The sequence below is a fragment of the Ailuropoda melanoleuca genome, chromosome 1, assembly GCF_002007445.2.
Source record: "Ailuropoda melanoleuca isolate Jingjing chromosome 1, ASM200744v2, whole genome shotgun sequence".
Classification (NCBI taxonomy): domain Eukaryota; kingdom Metazoa; phylum Chordata; class Mammalia; order Carnivora; family Ursidae; genus Ailuropoda; species Ailuropoda melanoleuca.
Window position 1 is genome coordinate 177,044,294 of NC_048218.1, and position 5,779 is coordinate 177,050,072.

General features: G+C 36.3%; 1 pseudogene; it reads left to right on the forward strand.

Moving 5' to 3' along the window:
• Window positions 1–2,625: 2,625 nt before the first annotated feature.
• LOC100463972 lies at window positions 2,626–2,832 on the forward strand (annotated as a pseudogene).
• Window positions 2,833–5,779: the final 2,947 nt, after the last annotated feature.

Here is a 5,779-nt window from a genome sequence, read left to right on the forward strand (position 1 = left end):
TTTTTATATGTCCATTTTTTTAAATTTTAATGTTTTTTTTATTATATTATGTTAGTCACCATACAGTACATCCCTGGTTTCTGATGTAAAGTTCGATGATTCATTAGTTGCGTATAACACCCAGTGCGCCATGCAATACGTGCCCTCCTTACTACCCATCACTAGTCTATCCCATTCCCCCACACCCCTCCTCTCTGAAGCCCTCAGTTTGTTTCTCATAGTCCATAGTCTCTCATGCTTCATTACTTTCTAAGTGGCTCTTATATCTGGAGAGTAAAAGCCTTAAGAGTGTTCCTAACATCCTATTTCTACTTTTTCTAGGAAATGTTTGACTCTATATGCAACTTAAAAAAAAAAAACCAATATTAGGTCAAATGCTGAATTCTAACTAACAGTGTTTATCATTGACAAATATTTCAATATTGTCTTTTTTGTGAAAAATGCTAGTGTCCTGTGGAAAGACAATTACATCTTTCAGCCCTATAAGCCTCAGTCCTTATATTTCTTCTGGGATCATTTCTGTCTCTCTTAATTTACTTGTAGAAGTGTATATAGCAACTAAGACCACAAGATAATTGTATATCTTGCTGCTGTAAGAGGATTTTATTTTTAAGAAGACTTTATTTTCTGCTTCAGGGTAAAGGTGTATATCTTTTAGTGTCATATTTTTAAATCCAGCTGTGCTACCAAGATATCTGGTTTTCATTATTTTTGATGAGAAGAGCACTGTTTCTAAGCCCAAATAAAGAAAGACATGTGGGTACATTGGGTTGATGTTACAACTCAACACTTATGCTTATTATTAGCTGTGACTTTATACATCCTGCAGTCCACATAATTTGCCATTTCTGAAATCTGAACTCAGATACACAGGACAGTTCTTTAAACATAGACACAAAAAATCACCATTTCAAAATGATTATTTTAACCAAATGCAACTGGAAGTCTGCAATTCTGAAATGTGTCATTTCCCCCCAAATGAACTTCTGTGAACATTGCCCAAATCAGACTTTTATCTTCTGAAACAAAACTTGAAATTTAGCAAAGATGTATTTCTTACCACACATACATATCATTATATGGGAAAATTAAGGACATCACATCATCCTAGTGTCTGGATTAGTTGAGGTACTATTCAATTTTAAATGAGAAAAGGAAATTTTCCTTAAATTGAGAGTTTCCTCCCAAAGACCTAGTTATGAAGTATTCCATAGCAAAGGGAAACATGTGATTAGATGACAAATAGAATTTTTTTCAGAGAAAGAGATATTCGTGATCATTATTTCTTAACTGTATTAAAAAAATCTCTTGGGGCGCCTGGGCGGCACAGCGGTTAAGCGTCTGCCTTCGGCTCAGGGCGTGATCCCGGCGTTATAGGATCGAGCCCCACATCAGGCTTCTGCTATGAGCCTGCTTCTTCCTCTCCCACTCCCCCTGTGCTTGTGTTCCCTCTCTCGCTGGCTGTCTCTATCTCTGTCGAATAAATAAATAAAATCTTTAAAAAAAATCTCTTGATTTTTATCTAAATTTAGATAAGCAAAGATAAAAAATAAGTAGTTTATTTGTTTCATTTATAAGGAACATTCTGTGTATGCATCTAATTTTATCTATTTATCTGTGTTCACCCTTATTAATCTTTGTATCAGTTAGTACACCCGTGAGTACTTTGTAATGATTGCATATAACCAAGGTGAATAATTTCTATCCCTTTAAGTAAAATATCTTTGATCAAATGCAATCTGTGAACTCATAGATGTGCATATCATTAAAATGAATCATTTGGAAACTTAACATTCGTGAATGGATTCCGGGGAAGGCTCAATTTACTCTAATTTTGCTGCATGGAGGCTATCGAAATGTCTTATATCTAAATCCAGCATTTATTTATTTTTAAAGATTTTATTTATTTATTTAACAGAGATAGAGACAGCCAGTGAGAGAGGGAACACAAGCAGGGGGAGTGGGAGAGGAAGAAGCAGGCTCATAGCGGAGGAGCCTGATGTGGGGCTTGATCCCATAACGCCGGGATCACGCCCTGAGTCGAAGGCAGACGCTTAACGACTGAGCCACCCAGGCGCCCCTCCAGCATTTATGATCCTTTTTAGTTAGTACTGACTCATTAGGGACAAAGTGATGACAAAGTAGGTTATGTTGTTATGGATTCAGTGATATAAAACATAATTTTCACAATTTGTAGTATATACCAACATAAATTAAAATTCTTAAAGTACTACTTCCATCTTGCTGTACCTTTGCTCAAAAGGATTTTGCTAACCTCCAAGATTCTACAGTGAAATCATTGCCTTGATATTAAAGGAATTTATTTTACCATATGCCTAACCTGTATTTTCTATTCAAATTTTGACCATATTCCTACATAAATTCTCACAAGTAGTCATATTTAACTCTCTAACATTTGTTAACTTCTGAACATTCGATCTTTTCATTTCTAGTTCCCCAGTTTATCCCCAGTTTATCATCCTTGTTGAATCAGGTGTGGAGACTGGCAATTCAGCACCATGGATAGTTTAGTGTTGAAGTCATTGGCTTCCTTTGATTTAGAGTGAGCCTTTCCTGACCAGTCAGTCTATCCAGGGCAGAATCTGCCCGGCTCTCTCAAGTGCCATGTCTGGTTCCTCCAGAGTCTTTGCTATGAAGAAAGTGGTTTAGTAGTTCTGGCTGGAAGCCAGACTTAACCGCACGCTTTCTCAGGCAGCTGCAGATTTGAAACAATTCTATCTGTAGAATGCTCAACGTGACCCTCTGGTGACTGGAGTATCTTCAAGTAGGAATCCCTTCAGACTCCAGAAAATCTGTTCCTTTTTGTGGTAAAACAAATCTTTGGATGGTTTTCTAAACCACTTTTTATGAACCAGAGAATATTCAGAAGAGAACTAAATTTGAAGCCTATACAAAAGCTTATCTCTATAATATGTGCTATAGTATATAAACTCCTTCTTTTGCCAGTCCTTAACATCTACCTCTCCTAATCTTCATAAATTTCTGTTTCACATGGCTAATTATTTTATATACACTGGCAGCAGCATACAATAAAATACTTTGTGAAAAAAAGTAGAGTCATCCTTGATAACACCGCTCTTTCTAAAAAATTTTTATTACGGTATAATTAACATACAGTGTTGTATTAGTTCCAAGTGTACAATATAACGATTCAGTAATTCTATACATTGCTTAGTGCTCATCAAGATAAGTGTAGTATTAATTCCCTTTATCTGTTCAACATTCCTCCACTCACCTCTCCTCTGGCAACTACCAGTTTGTTCTAGAGTCTAGTTTTATTTGTTTTTCTTTTTTGTTTTATTTCTTAAATTCCACATATGAAATCTTATGGTATTTGTATTTCTCTGATTGACTTATTTCAGTTAGCATTGTATCTTATAGGTCCATCGATGTTTTACAAATGAGAGCTTTCAGTCCAGAATTTTTGTGGATCCCCAAAAGTCCGATTTGTATTCTTACCTTTACTTTGAGTTGAATCCATGAATGTCAAGGAAAGCCTTTTCTCTTAGGTGTTTGCATTCCAGTTAGTGCTAGCAATAATGCATCTCTATTTACACACATATTGTTTTTTATCTGAGTTATAGTCTCTAATATTTTTGACAGATCTATAGTTTATAGATCTTATTAATTTATTGGGAGAATCCTACTCCACATGTGTATGTTGGACATAACTGAATCCATTTTCCCTGTGTCAAGATGAAGAATTTACCTAGATAGTTTTTCTTAACTTTCCAGTTTGTATTTATATCTAACCTGACTGCATCTGTTTTTGTAGTCAGTTCTGCTTCACTAAATTACTCTTTATATTTTTACTTTCTCCTGATTTATCTCTTCTTCTTCTTTTTTTTTTTTCTGTACTGTTTACTTTATCCCCTTTACTGGGGCATGGATTCAATCCGGTATCCACTTATTTTCTCTTTTCCCAATCACCCTCTAAATTATCACAAATTAGCATTAGGTTTTGACTTCGAAAGTTATCACAGTCTTCCTATAGTCAAAGTTGCATGAAGAAAATAAGGATTTAAAAATTTATATATTTTAAACTACTTTTACATTAGCATTACCAGGGATGTTAAAGAAATATAGTGCATGACTTACTATTGAATAACTTGCAAACTAACCAGACATATAAGGACGCAGGCACATGGATTTAGAAAAATAACAACATAAAGCAGAATAAGGACCAAATATTTTTAAGAAATGGCCCCTGGGTAGGTTTTTATTGACATGGAAATTTTAGTTCTCTTGCTGAAATTTCTAATGTCTGTCTTCACTTACATGTAATTGATTGACTTAACATTTAATTAACATTAAGGCTTGTTTTAAGATTTAATTATTTATTTGAGAGAGAGAGTACAGGGGGGAGTGGCAGAGGGAGAGAGGGTCTTAGGCAGACTTGGCCCCAAACATGGAGCCCAGGCCGGGGCTTGATCTCAAGACGTGAGGTCAATGGAGGATAGTTGGAAGAAAGGCAGGCAGGGGCAAAAGGCCCCCGTCCTAAGAGGAACCCACCCCTAAAGGGAAAAGACTCCATTCTGATATTCCACACCACCCTGGAAGGAGCTCTCCACCCTTTCCCACATGAACAACTACCTGATAGGTAGATGAATGCATGGACAAAAACCTGATTGGGTGACAGGGGCATGGAGAGTTAATCAGATTAAAACTGCCTGCCAACAGTCTCATAAAAACTGCTAGACTTAGAAACTCCAGTGGCAACTCTCTCAGGTCCCTTCCTCTTCAGGAGCTTTGAACTATCGCTCAATAAACTTTGCTTTGCTGCCCACCATTCTTCATTCTGTGAAGTGGCGTGACCAAGAACCACAGGCACTCATGGAAAAGAAATCCTGAAACAAGATCATGACCTGAGCTGAAACTAAGAGTCAAATGCTTAACCAACTTTGCCACCCAGGTGCCCCAACATTCAGGCTTTAAAACCAAAGCCTCTATGTAGGATTTTATCAGTTGAAAGGAAAGAGTACAACTCTGTTCTCATCATCTTCCCCTGTCCTATATCAACCCTACTCCTTGATCATAGGCCGATAGGGCTCCTCAAGTTTGGGGCTTCCTTCCAACAAATAGGAAAACTGTGTAGGGAGATGTTTAGTTCTTCTCAGGCTGACATGAGATGTTTACCCTATGGACTATAAATTGATTTAAGTGTGAAAGGTCTTCCTTGGAGAATCAGAGTCTTCTATATAGTATCCTTCTATATAATCCTCCCACCAACTTGGATGGTCCTTTCTGTTTGAGAGCTCATTTCTTTATGTTAGAGGGATTATGTAGCATAGATATATTTTCAAATTGTTCACCTTTACCTTCTCCATGGTTTTTCTTTATGTAACATTTCTCTTACATATTTACCCACTTTTGGGCAAATATCTGGATAGGCAAGCCTCTGAACACATTGCTCAGGCAAGACACTACAAGATAGTTGATGATTGATTTTTATTATCACTGATCAGTTTATGCATGCAACTAACATGTCTTATGGTTGAGTTTTTTAAAAAGGCTTCTATAGGGAAAGTATTTATACAAAACAGTAGTGAGGCATACCTTTAAATTTGAACTTTTTGAAAAGATCTTAGTACTCAATACATGAGGTGATACAAACTATTAAACTTAGAGTCAGAAGATATAAAATTAGTTCCACACAGTAGCTCATCTTCACCTTGAATGTCATATGAGTGACATAATGTTTAAGTGATTTTAACCTGTAGAGTGCCATAAAGTGTGAAACACTGAAATTATTGTTGGT